At 41.9% G+C, this 16,489-nt stretch overlaps 1 long non-coding RNA gene across 2 annotated transcripts in view; it reads left to right on the top strand.

The window, feature by feature from the left end:
• Positions 1 to 12,977, top strand: part of LOC144334847 (uncharacterized) — a 29,052-nt gene extending 16,075 nt beyond the window's left edge. Inside the window, exons 3-4 of one of the 2 annotated variants that reach the window (XR_013405086.1) lie at positions 4,151 to 4,216; positions 10,019 to 12,977. This is a non-coding gene — a long non-coding RNA (uncharacterized LOC144334847). The remainder of the gene's footprint in view (positions 1 to 4,150; positions 4,217 to 10,018) is intronic. The other variant, XR_013405087.1, reaches the window with a different exon arrangement.
• Positions 12,978 to 16,489: the final 3,512 nt, after the last annotated feature.

The following is a 16,489-nucleotide window of genomic DNA, read 5'->3' as shown; positions in this document are numbered from 1 at the left end:
TACAGATTCTCTTCCACCTAGCTACCTCTGAGACTGCAAGAACAATCACTCCTCCCCCTCCTCCTTCTCAGCCTACTCAAACAGAAGACCAGGAGCATTATCTATCTATCTATCTATCTATCTATCTATCTATCTATCTATCTATCTACACACACACACACGTACATATATATATACACACACAAATATATATACACACATATGTGTACATATACACACACTCATAAAGAATTTGCATTTTAAAGAATGGCAGACCCATAGTTGTTCAAAAATCAACTATATAATTCTATATATGATAAATGTCTACTAGAAAGTTCACATTGAAAATTGCAAACACGACTTAGAAAAAATAAAGTTTTAAAAAATTTTTTTTTTTTTTTTTTTTTTTTTTTGAGACGGAGTCTTGCTCTGTCGCCTGGGCTGGAGTGCAGTGGCACGATCTCGGCTCACTGCAAGCTCCGCCTCCCGGGCTTACGCCATTCTCCTGCCTCAGCCTCCCGAGTAGCTGGGACCACAGGCGCCCACCACCTCGCCCGGCTAGTTTTTTGTATTTTTTAGTAGAGACGGGTTTTCACCGTGTTCGCCAGGATGGTCTCGATCTCCTGACCTCGTGATCCGCCCGTCTCGGCCTCCCAAAGTGCTGGGATTACAGGCTTGAGCCACCGCGCCCGGCCTAAAAATTTTATTTTATTTCATTTTAAGTTCCAGGATACATGTGCAGGACGTGCAGGTTTGTTACATAGGTAAGTGTGTGTCATGGTGGTTCGCTGTACCTATCAACCCATAACCTAGGTATTCAGCCCCACATGGATTAGCTATTTATTCTGATGCACTCCCTCCTCACTCACCCCCAGACAGGCTCCAGTGTATGTTGTTACCCTCCCTGTGTCTGTGTTTTCTCATTGTTCATCTGCCACTTATAAGTGAGAACATGTGTATTTGGTTTTCTGTTCCTGCATTAGTTTGCTGAGAATAATGGCTCCCAGCTTCATCCATGTCCTTGCAAAGGACATGATCTCATTCCTTTTTATGGCTGCATAGTATTCCATGGTGTATATGTATCACATTTTCTGTATCCAGTCTGTCGCTGATGGGCATTTGGGTTGATTCCATGTCTTTGCTATTGTGAATAGTGTGGCAATGAACATATGCATGCAAGTATCTTTATAATACAAGAATTTATATTCCTTTGGGTATATACCCAGTAATGGCATTGCTGGGTCAAATGGTATTTCTGATTCTAGGTCTTTGAAAAATCACCACACTGTCTTCCACAGCGTTTGAATTTATATTTGCTCCAACAGTGTAAAAGTGTTCCTGTTTCCCCACAGTCTCACCAGCATCTGTTGTTTCTTGACTTTTTAATAATCGCCATTCTGACGGGCATGAGATGGCATCTCACTGTGGTTTTGATTTGTATTTCTCTAATGATCAGTAACGTTGGGCTTTTTTTTTTTCATATGTTTGTTGGCTGCATAAGTGTCTGTTCATATCCTTTGCCCACTTTTTAAAATATTTTTATTTTTGCTTTTTAAGACAGAGTCTTGCTGTGTCACCCAGGGTGGAGTTCAGTGGCACAATCTCGGGTCACTGCAACCTCTACCTCCCAGATTCAGGTGGTTCTTCTGTCTCAGCCTCCTGAGTAGTTGGGATTACAGGCACCTGCCACCACATCTGGCTAATTTATTGTATTTTGAGTAGAGACTGAGTTTCACCAGGTTGGCCAGGCTGATCTTGAACTCCTGGCCTCAAGTTATCTGCCCACCTCACCTTCCCAAACTTCTGGGATTACAGGCATGAGCTACTGCACCCAGTTTTTGCCCACTTTTATAGGGGGTTGGATTTTTATAGTTTTGGGTTTTACATTTAAATCTTTAATCCATTTTCAGTTCATTTTTGTATAAGGTATAAGGAAGGGTCCAGTTTTAGTTTTCTGCATATGTCTAGATCGTTTTTCCAGCACCGTTTATTATTAAATAGGGAATCCTTTCCCCATTGTTTGTTTTCATCCAAAATAAAATGGTTGTAGATGTGCAGTCTTATTTCTGATACCTCTATTCCATTCCATTGGTGTATGTATCTGTTTTGTACCACTACCATGCTGTTTTGGTTACTGTAGCCTTGTAATATGGTTTGAAGTCAGGTAGCAGGATGCCTCCAGCTTTGTTATTTTTACTTAGGATTGTCCTGGGTATATGGGCTCTTTTTTCATTTCATATGAATTCTGAAGTAGTTTTTTCTAATTTTGTAAAGAATGTCCATGGTAGTTTATGGGAATAGCACTGAATCTATGAATTACTTTGGGAAGTATGGCCATTTTCATGATATTGATTCTTCTTACCCATGAGCATGGAATGTTTTTCCATCTGTTTGTGTCCTCTCTTATTTCCTTGAGTAGTGGTTTGTAGTTCTCCTTGTAGAGGTCCTTCACTTGCCTTGTTAGCTGTATTCCTAGGTAGGTATTTTATACTCTTTGTAGCAATTGTAAATGTGAATTCATTTGTGATTTGGCTCTCTTCTTGTCTATTGTTGGTGTAAAAGAATGCTTGAGATTTTTGCATACTGATTTTGTATCTTGAGACTTTGCTGAAGTTGCTTGTAGCTTAGGAATCTTTTGGGCTGAGGTGATGAGATTTTATAGATATAGGATCATGCCATCTGCAAGAAAAGAAAGTCCAACTTCCTCTCTTCCTGTTTGAATATGCTTTATTCTTTCTCTTGCCTGATTGCCTTGGCCAGAACTTCCAACACTATATTGAATAGGAGTGGTGAGAGGGCATCCTTGCCTTGTGCCAAATTTCAAATGGAATACTTCCAGCTTTTGCCTGTTCAATATGATAATGACTGTGGGTTTGTCATAAATGGCGCTTATTATTTTGAGGCATGCTCCATCAATACTTAGTTTCATGAGAGTTTTTAGCATAAAGGAATGTTGAATTTTATCAAAGACCTTTTCTGAGTCAACTGAAATAATCATGGGGTTTTTGTCTTTAGTTCTGTTTATGTGGTGAATTACATTTATTGATTTGCATATGTTGAACCAGCCTTGCACCCAAGGGATGAGGCCGATTTGATCTTGGTGGATAAGCTTTTTGATGTATTGCTGGATTTGGTTTGCCACTATTATATTGAGAATTTTGCAACAAAGTTTATCAGAAATATTAAGCTAATGTGTAGTAAATACATTGAAAATAAGAACAGACTGATTAAAAGACTAAATAACATGAATCCTAAGTGTTTTCACAACTGATTTATAGAGTAAAAGCATTGCCAAACTAAATGAGCTTGGTCAAAAACTGTACAGGGTCTGAGATGCTGTCTCAGCTTCCATTACTCATTGTGAGGTGGACCTGCAGTAACTATATTTGATGCAAAATTTCATGTTGATGGAAGCTGAGATGTCCTGCAGTCTCAGAGGGATAGAATTCTGGTGTGTCTCCCTTTGCCCTGTCAGGAATAAAGATCTAGACTCTACAGGTTTTGTCAGAATTTACAAGATGTAGGAAATGGGGCAGGATTTAGGCTGTGAGGCAAAGCCTAGAGATATAAAGAAACAGCTTCTGACCCAGGGCTCATGAAGTCAGGATAGTTTCAGAGGGGATGGTGGAGTGAGCATAGTACAGTCTTTGGAACCATTCCTTCCCCTTATTTGTTCATAGGCCAGATGTGCTCAACCAGGGGGCATCTCAGGTCTGATGAACAGAGACCTGGAGAGACAAAGGGGCAATCCTGAGGAAGAGGCTCAACAGGGAGGAAGGATTCACCATTTTCTCTCCTGAGAAAAATCCTTCTCCCTGGGAAACGATAGGATTTTCCTTGGTCCCAGTGAGACTTTTCCTGAGTGAAGAGAGCAGAGAGAGCAAGGGACTGATGTGTTATCTGTTTCCACCTCCTGCAGTGATTCTGAAACCATGGGGGACAGAATTATCTTCAGAATCATGAGCAATCCAGATGCCATGGTTTCACACAAGACATTGGAAGTTCTTATCTCTAAGGGGTAGGCACTGGTCATTGATACTCTTTAAAGCTCATTCGCTGATTACTACGTGAGCCAAATTAATAATCTACTGGAAGTTTTACTAAACTCAGTTTACTTGACACACAATCACACAGACACATTGTTAATATACACATTTTGATGCTTGGACAGGGTTGGACCCAAGATTCTGTACTTCTATGGAGCCCTGTGTTCTGCCCAGGTGTCATTTACTCTCAGGTAAGTAAACTGATCACCATAACTAACAAGAGATTGATCTGTGATGATTAGAAATGAGAAGATCTGTTGATTATGTTTTATTGGGATGGATTCTATTAACATTTAAATACAGCTTAAAAACGCAGATTTACAATGAAAAGTAACAAGCAAATATAAAAAGTGAAGGGGCTATTCCCCAAACTAGTTTCCACTGAAATACCACCAGAGAAAAACAACTCTCAGGACAGGGATACTGCTTCAAAGACACAGATTTCACAGCTGGATGGTTGATCTCGAATTTCTGAAAATTCCATCCTTTACTCATGAAATGCAGTTTATTTAAGAACTTTCTAATTTGACTGTAGTTTCATACTCACACACTTCAGTGTGTTGTGTATTATTCCATTGATGATAAGTATAACTTATTTGAAAATCAATTACATACTGGTGAGAAAATTTTCCCTTTAAATTAAACTTAAACTCACACCATAAAATTAGCAGCATCTGTTTGTCTGTTCCAAGAATTACCTAGGTTCTACCCAGGGCACCTGAGATCAGTTGAAAACAAATGCAAAAAAAGTTGGAATAAAAAGTAAGAACACCCTTCCAATGTTACAAATGCATCCCAGTCTCAATTATTCACATTCACGAGAATGATTCACCTATATCCCACTTTAGCAAAATTTCACCTACTCTCGCCTACCAATTGACTAATCAAAACAAACCAAGACAGAACAATAAATTCAAATTCATCCAGTAACCTGAGGGGAAAACCTACACCTCAAAATGTAGTCTACAGATATTCACACAGGATGTCATCTACTGTGAAAACACATGCACAGAGACAGTCCCTTCACATGATCAGAATACTCACAACTCCACAACAACATATTAGATATGGGATCATCTTGAAATGCGGCCATCACTATCCAGTTGTCCCTTTTACGTAGACAAAAACCTGAGGACCACATTATGTTATGTAGAAATGACTGTACACCTGTGTGCGTGTGTGTGTGTAGGGATCCGGGGAATCCAATAGACATTCCAGCCTCTTGATTTTTTCCATGTTCAGGCTCTTGATTCTATATCCGAGTGAAATGACTTGCCAGTGGGGAACAAGATAAGTCTTTGCAGGAAGCGCTCTGGTGGGAGCTAGATACTCAAATCATAAAGCATCGAGTGTTGGAAACATGCACTGAAGTTAGACGAAATACTCAATGCACAGTTTAGACGGTGAAAGACTTTCAGGTAATCATGCAATCACTGACCGGCTGATTGATGATATTCCCCGAATTTATGATTGCAAGAAGAGACAAATACTCATGACATTCTATTTCCGGTGGTTGGGGACATACGATGGCAACATACTGTCTGCCAGTCATGCTCATCACACTGTACTTTGCACACACATCCCACAGAGACACTGTTAATACGCACATTTGTGTGCTTGAGCAGGGTTGCACCCAAGATTCTGTGGTTGTACGGAGCCCTGAGTTATGCCCTCGACATCTTTACTCTCGGGTTGGTCAACTTGGATCACTGTACCGAACGAGAAACGGAGCCTGAAATCCAATCAGCGAATACACAAAAGGAAGGGGCCATTTCCCACAATCATTTCCACTGCAACACCACCTCGGATGAACAAGTCTCATTGCAGCTCAGGGACTGTGCTTCAGAGATGCACCTTTCGCAGCTGGACGATTGACCCGGAATCTCCCAAATGCCATTTTGATACACACCAAATGAGATTTATTTCAGTACTTGCTGATTTTATTTTAGTTGAATACACACACGCTCCTGTGTTTGATTTCCTTTATTATCAATACGACTTACTTCCAAATGACTCACATACCAGTGGGATGATTTTCTGCTTCAATTCATTGGAAATGGACAGCATTCAATAGGCAAGTGTGTCTGTCTGTCTGTCTCCAGCATTCTGTGGGTTCCACCAAGGGCACAAGTCCTAGGGCGCCTGAGGTCCATTCAACAAGCAATGTAAAAACGGCGAGGCAGGTTCAAAAGAAGAACACCCTTCCTCTCTTCAAATGCGTCCCAGTTTCCACTACTCAAGGTAGGGAGAAGGATCCACAGAAGTCCCACGTTCGCAACATTTCAACTTCTGGTGCTCACCAACAACTGACGAATGAAACACACCCCAAGAGAAAATAGTCAACCCCGTCCCCTGCAAGAACCTCACGCGCAACCCTACACCGCAATATGTCCTATTCAGAAATTCACACTGAATGTCATCTACCATGAACACAAACACACAGACACTGCCTCCACAGGTTCAGAAGACTCACGACAGCAAAACTCGATGTTTCCCATGTCTGGGCTCATCCTGAAACGCAGCCATCACTATCCAGTTGTCCCTCTTGTGTAGACAGAAACCTGGGCTCCTCATTACTTTATGTCGGATTGACTGTGTATGTGATGTGATGGTGTGTGTGTGTGCGTGCGTGAACCCCCTCGTGGGTGTGTGTGTGTGTAGGTGTATGTGTGTGTGTCAGTGTGTGTGCGCATGCACTCCTGCGTTTGGGTGGAGACTTTTCCTGAGATCACTGGCACACAAACAGAGCCCTCTTGCTGTGTTTGTTCCTCCCTTTGGATCTCCTGGTCCTCCCTTGCAGAGAAGTGAGTGTGTCAGTGTTCATGGACTCCTGAGGTGTCAGGTTCCTTGAAGAGAGGTTCAGCAGGGAGCTTTGCTATTCAAGATGACGGTTGTTCATCCCACTCTTGTATTTTGATGGATGAATCACAAGCACGTTGGGAGGCAGGGTACATTCGACTTTTCTGACGTTGAAGTCAGGCTTGGTTTTGTTTTGCTTTTGGAGGAACTTCCAGTGGTCTAAGGTGCTTTCCTGAGTGGCTCTTTCCACCAAGTGCTCCTCCAAGTCGGGTACCTGGAGGCAGGGTTCTCTCTGGAGCTCTCCTTGCGTTGCTCGCCTGTCTTTGTGTTCAGCACCAAGGGCTCCTGGTTCCCTGCCTATTGACACACTCTCACTGCATCTTTCCAGTTCACTCTTCTGGATGTAAAAGAGGACATAGGCCTGTTGACTCAGGACAGAAGCGATGCTACAGGCAGTGACTTTGGTGTCATCCATTTTATACCACTGGCCTCCTGGAGCTTTGACATAAGAGAGGTAATGTCCGTTGTGACAACTCCACCCAGCGTGGACCAGCACAGCATAGAGGACATAGACTAGAGGTCCTGTGTTCTGCTGAGACATGTATGGCTGCATGTCAAGGCACTCAGGGTATTGCACATTCTTGGCAAGTTTGTTGCCTGTGACATCGGAGAATCTCTTCAATACAAGGATGAGGGCCTTGGCAGAAGTGTGTAGAGTGAACGTCTTGGAGGCAGGCGCCTTCTGGAGACAAAGACCACAATGATAGGCATTCTCTCCATTGAGTTCTTCGGGCTTCACCACCTGTTCCAAAGCTTGCTTCACACTCTGAGCTGCCTGGATATCCAGGGCGATGTCCAGGTAAGGGTCAAAGGTGTCCGAAACGCCCTGGCAGTGGAGACACTTGATTTGAGATCTCCAGCAGCCTCCAAATATCTGGTGGATGAGGGTGGTGTCCTCAGAGTCATGATCTACCTGCTTGTGCCCGGGAAGGCATGCCTTTTTCATGGCATCCACAATGAACATCAGAAACTCATGGGCATCTTCCTGCTTGCCTCGATGGAAGCCAGCAGCCAATGCCTGTGAGGGCTGGATGACGTGGCCAGGACAGTGGAGGGCCCATATAACGTGAGCTTCCATCGTACACAGCATGCAGCACTTGTGACGCTGACAAAGTTGAGAGTGCTCCTGGGACAGCATGTAGTTGGCAAGGGGCGGTGTGTATGTCAGGCACTGCAGGGAAGCATTCAAGTAGCAAGTATTTCCCATATTCTGGAGCCCAGCCCCCACCGCAGCAGGTCTCCTGCTACTGAGAGGAAGCTTCTTTCTGGGGACAGGCTGTCTTGCCACAGGAGCCAAATCATCACAGAGGTTGACTTGGGTCTCAGATGACAGTGGTGACTTCTCAGGTAGAGAAGTCCGCTGAATTTCAGCAAAAGCTGCATCTGGCCGAGAAGATATGAGTTTTGAAAAGTGGTTGAACTGCCACTCACCTCCCAAGTGGAGTGAATCGGCCTCCATGTCGCCAGGAGCAAGGATCACAAGCTTTTTCTGCTGGGACCACACCTTGCAGAAAGACGCTATCTCTTCGGAGAGAGTCTTCAAATGACGCGCCATCTGGCTGCATCAGCCCTTATATAACTAACCCCCGCCTACCGCGAACACCCCACCCACCCATCAGGTACGCGGTCCACCAATCCAATATCAGCGCTCAGTTAAAGAATGAGTCATAGGGTATGTCCCCTTGTATTCCCCAGGGAGTTCACTTAAAACTCCTGGGGAATGCGTTAGTTTACTTAAAACAGTGGTAGGGAAGAATTCTGTCCTTACCAAACAATGTGTGTGTTTGTGTGTATGTGTTTGCTTGCGTGAACTTGTGGGCATGCGGAATCATGCCCATGTGAGTGTTTCTTTGTTTTTGTTTATATGTCTGGGTGTGTGTGTGTTTGAGCTGCGATGTGCTTCTAACTATGTGCTTTTGGCAGTTACGATCATCCTTTCAGGCATTGAAGGACAGGAAGTCAGACCTGTACTTTCTGACTTGAGAATCATCAATGAAGTAAAGTTAATAACATAGTGTATTTGTTTCCTTAATATCAAAGAAGAAATCCGTGCAGTCTAATAAGTATTCTAGCGATAACCTTTCCATGTTCAGCCTATTGATTCTGTGTTCGAGTGAAATGACTTACCAGTGGGGACCAAGACATGTCTTTGCAGGAAATGCTCTTGTGGAAGCTATATACCGAAATCATAAAGCATCAAGTGTTGGAAACATGCACTGAACTTAGACGAAATACTCAGTGCCCAAATTAGACTGTGAAAGACTTTCAGGAGATCATGCAATCACCGACATACCAATTGATGACATTCCCCGTATTTATGATTGCAAGTAAAGAGAAATACTCATGACATTCTATTTCCAGCGATTGAGGTTATATGACCGCAATTTAAGAAATCATGAAATCAGAAAACTTGACTAATCACAATTTAATCCAACTAAAACCTTTGGTTCATTTAAGAAAGGATGAATATAAAAACAACATATCACACAGCATGGGAGATAATATTTTAGTACGTATGTGATAATGGATCAACATTTGAGAGAGATGAAATAAATAGTTGTAAATTTGAGAATAGCATATAACCAGAATTAAACACTGTAAATGCCTGGGTGATGGGAGTGAGTCCATGTCTCAGGAGGAAACATAGAGATTTAAAAGCAGGGCGTCTAAAAGAGATTTGCATACCATTGTTAAAACTGGCGGTTGTTTTAGTAAGAAAGGGAAAAATAAACCATTTGTCTTAGGGATTGTTGCATGTATTTTTCATCGTCGGAGATGTTGCTTCCAATTCCAGTTAAGCATTGTGTGGTGGACTTGCAGTTACCACATTTGGTGGAAAATGTCATGCTGATGAAGGTAGACTTGTTTCCCAAACTAAGAGGGACAGAATTTGGGTGTTTCTTTGGGACTTTTGGCTTACTAGGAATAAAGATCCTGGCTCTAGGGATTTTCTTAAAATTTTTCAGATAATGAGAAAGAGAATAGAATTTAGGCCAGGTGGCAAGGCCTCGAGGTGTACAGAAGCATCCCCGGTCTCAGGGCCCATGAAATCAGGATGATTTTAGGGAGGATGGTGGAATGAGGAGAGTGTGACCTTTGGCCTCCTTTCTTTCCCTTTTCTTTTCATGGGTCAGGTGTGCTCTATCAGAAGGCTTCCCCTTTCTGTTGGACAGAGTCCTGGAAGAAGAAATGAGCGCTGCTGAGAAAGATGCTCCACAAGGAGGAAGGAGTCACTATTTTCAGGAGCATGATCCCCAGAAGCATGAGAAATCCAGATGCCGTGGCTTTACACAGGATGCTGGAGTTTCTTTCCTCTGGATCCGGGAACTTGGCATCAGTGTTCTGTAATGCCCATAACTGATTTTGAGGTGAGTCCACTTGATAACCTGTCTGCGTGTCATGCTCATTACACTGCAATTCACACACATGTCACACCGAAACACTCTGAATGAGCATATTTATGTGCTTGAACAGTGTTGCATCCAAGATTCTGTGATTCTACAGAGTCCTGAGTTCTGTCCTGGACATCTCTACTCTTGGGTAGGTCAACTTTGATCACTATACCTAATGATAAATGTACCATTAAATCTAATCAGCAAATACACTAAAGGAAGGGGCCATTCTCCATAATTGTTTCACTCTGGTAGGTCAACTTTAATAACTGTACCTAAGAAGAAAGGGATCTGTGATGATTCCACATCAAAGAACCTGTTGATTTTTTGTCATTTGAATGAATTATGTTAACATTTAAATAGAGTTTAAAACCCCAGATTTCCCATGAAATCTAATCAGCCATGAAATCTAATCAGCAGATACACAAAAGGAAGGGGCCATTCTCTAAAATCGTTTCCACTGAAACACCACCACCAATAAACAAGTCTCATTGCAGGAAAGGGATCCTGCTTCCAAGATCCAGTTTGCACAGTTGGACGATTGACCCAGAATCTCCCCTAATGCAATTTTTTAACACCCCAAGTGAGATTTATTTCCGGGTTTTCTAATATCATTTCAGCTGAATACACACACTCCTGTGTTTCAATTTCTTTCAAACACCTTTTAATAATGAAGTATCTTGCTGCTTCACCCCTTATATAACTAATGCCCACCCACCGGTTCCACTACATTTACTCATCAATTACCCAATTTAACAATGAAATATCAGCAGTCCATTAAGTTTTGTGTCTTAGGTTGTATCCTTTTGCATTCCTCAGGGAATTTAATGGACACAGCTTAAATTGTGATTATAGAACAGTTGAATCAGATTTACTAATCAGTGTTATGGGCAAATATGATAGGAGTGGAACTGAGTTAGGACAGTGGCTACACATTTGCCTTATTTCATGTAAAACAATGCCAGTTACAATTGTGTATGTATTAAACAGTTTGTGTCTATGTGTGTATTTGTATCTTTGTGTCTGGATGTGAGAGTGTGTGTGTGTTGAGAAGCACTTCCAAGCATGTGCATCTGGGAGATAAGATCATTCTTTCCGCGATTGAACGACAAGAAGTTGGAACTACACTTTTTGATTTGAGAATGTGCAGCGATGTTATGTAATTAACACAGCATATTGTGTCTTAATTAAAATGGAGAGATCAATGGAGTCAAATAGACATTCCAGAGATAACCTTCCCATTTTTGACCAATTGATTCTATATCATGTTGCAATGATCTGGCTGTGGGGACAAGACAAGTCTTTTCATGAAATGGTCTTGTGGAAGCAATATATGCAAATAATAAAGCATCAAAAGGGACTATGCGTTCAATTTGTAGAAATATTCACTTAAGTTTGATGAAATTCTCAATGTCCAAAATAGACTGCAGAACACTTTCAAGAAAACATGCTATAACCCAGAGATTAATTGATGACATCCACCGAAGTGATGACTGCAAGAAAAGAGAAATATTCATGGAATTTTATATCCAAGGGTTTCTTGTATATGACAGCATATTTGGAAAAGTCAAAATCAGAAAAACTTGACAAACAGGAAGATTTCTAAGCTAAAACCTTTTGTTCATTAAAGGAGCGATGAGAGACAGTTCCGAGATGGCCGAATAGGAACAGATCCAGCCTCCAGCTCCCAGCGTGAGCAACACAGGAGACGGGTGATTTCTGCATTTCCAACTGAGGTACCGGGTTCATCTCACTGGGGCTTGTTGGACAGTGGGGACAGGACAGTGAATGCAGCACACAGAGCAACAACCGAAGCAGGGCGAGGAATCACCTCACCCAGGAAGTGCAAGGGGGAAGGGAATTCCCTTTCCTAGCCAAGGGAAACCGTGATACGCAGCACCTGGAAAATTGGGTTACTCCCACGCTAACACTGTCCTTTATCAAGGGTCTCAGCAAATGTCACACCAGGAGATTATATCCCGCATCTGGCTTGGAGAGTCCCACGCCCACAGAGCCTCCCTCATTGCTAGCACAGTAGTCCAAGATCTAACTGCAAGGAGGCTGCAAGGCTGGAGGAGGGGTGCTTGCCATTGCTGAGGCTTGAGTAGGTAAACAAAGTGGTGGGGAAGCTCAAACTGGGTGGAGCCCACCACAGCTCAAAGAGGCCTGCCTGTCTCTGTAGACTCCACCTCTGGGGAGAGGGCATAGCCAAACAAAAGGCAACAGAAACCTCTGCAGATTTAAATGTCCCTGTCTGACAGCTTTGAAGAGAGTAGTGGTTCTCCCAGCATGGTGTTTGAGATCTGAGAACAGAGAGACTGCCTGCTCAAGTGGGTCCCTGACCCTGGAGTAGCCTAACTGGGAGACACCCTCACTAGGGTAAGATTGACACCTCACATCTCACACAACCGGGTACCCCTCTGAGACGAAGCTTCCAGAGGAATAATCAGGCAGAAACATTTGCTGTTCAGCAATATTCACTCTTCTGCAGCCTCCACTGCTGCCACCTAGGCAAACAGGGTCTGGAGTGGACCTTGAGCAAACTCCAACAGACCTGTAGCTGAGGGTCATGACTATTAGAAAGAAAGCTAACAAACAAACAGAAAGGACATCCACACCAAAACCCCATCTGTACATCAACATCATCAAAGACCAAAGGTAGATAAAACCACAAAGATGGGGAAAAAGAAGTGCAGAAAAACTGAAAATTCTAAAAATCTGAGCAACACTCCCCCTCCAAAGGAATGCAGCTCCTCTCCAGCAATGGAACAAAGCTGAACAGAGAATGACTTTGACGAGTTGAGAGAAGAAGGCTTCAGACGATCAAACTTCTCCGAGCTAAAGGAGGAAGTTCGAACCCATAGCAAAGAAGCTAAAAACCTTGGAAAAAGATTTCCTGAATGGCTAACTAGAATAACCAATGTAAAGAAGTCCTTAAATGACCTGAGAGAGCTGAAAACCATGACACAAGAACTACATGACAAATGCGCAAGCTTCAGTAACCGACTCGGTCAACTGGAAGAAAGGGCATCAGTGATTGAAGATCAAATGAATAAAATGAAGTGAGAAGAGAAGTTTAGAGAAAAAAGAGTAAAAAGAAATGAACAAAGCCTCCAAGAAATATGGGAATATGGGAAAAGGCAAAATCGACGTCTGATTTGTGTACCTGAAAGTGAGGGGGAGAATGGAACCAAGTTGGAAAACATTCTGCAGGATATCATCCAGGAGAACTCCCCCAACCTAGCAAGGCAGGCTGACATTCAAATTCAGGAAATACAGAGAACGCCACAAAGATACTCCTCTAGAAGAGCAACTCCAAGACACATAATTGTCAGATTCACCAAAGTTGAAATGAAGGAAAAAATGTTAAGGGCAGCCAGAAAGAAAGGTTGCGTTACCCACAAAGGGAAGCCCATTAGACTAACAGTGGATTTCTCGGCAGAAACTCTACAAGCCAGAAGGGAGGGGTGGGGCAATATTCAACATTCTTAAAGAAAAGAATTTTCAACCCAGAATTTCATATCCAGCCAAATTAAGTTTCATAAGTGAGGGAGAAATAAAATCCTTACAGACAAGCAAACGCTGAGAGATTTTGTCACCACCAGGCCTGCCCTACAAGAGCTCCTGAAGGAAACACTAAACATGGAAATGAACAACCCATAGCAGCCACTGCAAAAACATGCCAAAATGTAAAGACCATCGATGCTAGGAAGAAACTGCATCAACTAATGAGCAAAATAACCAGCCAACATCATAATGACAGGATCAAGTTCACATGTAACAATATTAACCTAAATGTAAATGGGCTAAATGTTCCAATTAAAAGACACAGACTGGCAAGTTGGATAAAGAGTCAGGAGCTCTTATAGGGCAGGCCTGGTGGTGACAAGACCCACCAGTTTGCTGTATTCAGGAGACCCATCTCACGTGCAGAGACACACATAGGCTCAAAATAAAGGGATGGAGGAAGATCTACCAAGCAAATGGAAAACAAAAAATGGCAGGGGTTGCAATCCTAGTCGCTGATAAAACAGAGTTTAAACCAAGAAAGATCAAAAGAGACAAAGAAGGCCATTACACAATCGTAAAGGGATCCATTCAACAGGAAGAGCTAACTATCCAAAATATATATACACCCAATTCAGGAGCACCCAGATTCATAAAGCAAGTCCTTAGAGACTTACAAAGAGACTTAGACTCCCACACAATGATAATGGGAGACTTTAATACCCCACTGTCAACATTAGACAGATGAACGAGACAGAAAGTTGAGGATATACAGGAATTGAACCCAACTCTGCACCAAGCGGACCTAATAGACATCTACAGAACTCTCCACCCCACACCAACAGAATATACATTCTTCTCAACACCATATCGCACTTATTCCAAAATTGACCACATAGTTCGAAGTAAAGCACTCCTCAGGAAATATAAAAGAACAGAAACTATAACAAACTGTCTCTCAGACCACAGTGCAATCAAACAAGAACTCAGGATTAAGAAACTCAATCAAAACTGCTCAACTAAATGGAAACTAAACAACCTGCTCCTGAATGACTACTGGTTACATAACGAAATGAAGGCAGAAATAAAGATGTTCTTTGAAACCAATGAGAACAAAGATACATCATACCAGAATCTCTGGACACATTTAAAGCAGTGTGTAGAGGGAAATTTATAGCACTAAATTTTCACAAGAGAAAGCAGGAAAGATCTAAAATTGACATCCTAATATCACAACTAAAAGAACTAGAGAAGCAAGAGCAAACACATTCAAAAGCTAGCAGAAGGTAAGAAATAACTAAGATCAGAGCAGAACTGAAGGAGACAGAGACACAAAAAAACCTTCAAAAAGTCAATGAATCCAGAAGCTGATTTTTTGAAAAGATTAACAAAATTGATAGGCAGCTAGCAAGACTAATAAAGAAGAAAAGAGAGAAGAATCAAATAGATGCAATAAAAAATGATAAAGGGGATATCACCACCGACCCCACAGAAATACAAAGTACCATCAGAGAATATTAAAAACACCTCTACATAAATAAGCTAGAAAACCTAGAGTAAATGGATAAATTCCTGGACACATACATTCTCCCATGACTAAACCAGGAAGAAGTTGAATCCCTGAGTAGACCAATAACAGGCTCTGAAATTGAGGCAATAATTAATAGCCTACCAACAAAAAAGTCCAGGACCAGAAAGATTCATAGCCGAATTCTACCAGAGGTGCAAGGAGGAGCTGGTACCATTCCTTCTGAAACTATTCTAATCAATAGAAAAAGAGGGAATCCTCCCTAACTCATTTTATAAGGCCAACACCATCCTGATACCAAAGCCTGGCAGAGACACAACAAAAAAAAGAGAATTTTAGACCAATATCCCTGATGAACATCCATGCAAAAATCCTCAATAAAATACTGGTAAACCAAATCCACAGCACTTCAAAAAGCTTATCCACCATGATCAAGTGGGCTTCATCCCTGGGATGCAAGACTGGTTCAACATACACAAATCAATAAACGTAATCCAGCATATAAACAGAACCAAAGACAAAAACCACATGATTATCTCAATAGATGCAGAAAAGGCCTTTGACAAAATTCAACAGCTCTTCATGCTAAAAACTTAATAAATTCAGAATTGATGGAATATATCTCAAAATAATAAGAGCTATTTATGACAAACCCACAGCCTATATCATATTGAATAGGCAAAAACTGGAAGCATTCCCCTTGAAAGCTAGCACAAGACAGGGATGCCCTCTTTCACCACTCCTATTCAACATAGTGTTGAACTTCTGGCCAGGGCAACCAGGCAAGAGAAAGAAATAAAGGGTATTCAATTAGGAAAAGAGGAAGTCAAATTGTCCCTGTTTGCAGATGATATGATTGTATATTTAGAAAGCCTCATCCTCTCAACCCAAAATCTCCTTAAGCTGATAAGCAACTTCAGCAAAGTCTCAGGATACAAAATCAATTTGTAAAAATCACAAGCTTTCTTATACACCAATGACAGACAAACAGAGAACCAAATCATAAGTGAACTCCCATTCACAATTGCTTCAAAGAGAATAAAATATCTAGGAATCTAACTTACAAGGGATGTGAAGGACCTCTTCAAGGAGAACTACAAACCACTGCTGAATGAAATAAAAGAGGACAGAAACAAATGGGAGAACATTCCATACATTCCATGCTCATGGATAGGAAG

Source organism: Macaca mulatta, chromosome 15 (genome assembly GCF_049350105.2).
Source record: "Macaca mulatta isolate MMU2019108-1 chromosome 15, T2T-MMU8v2.0, whole genome shotgun sequence".
NCBI classification, from domain to species: Eukaryota; Metazoa; Chordata; class Mammalia; order Primates; family Cercopithecidae; genus Macaca; species Macaca mulatta.
This window is presented reverse-complemented; position numbering and strand designations above follow the sequence as displayed.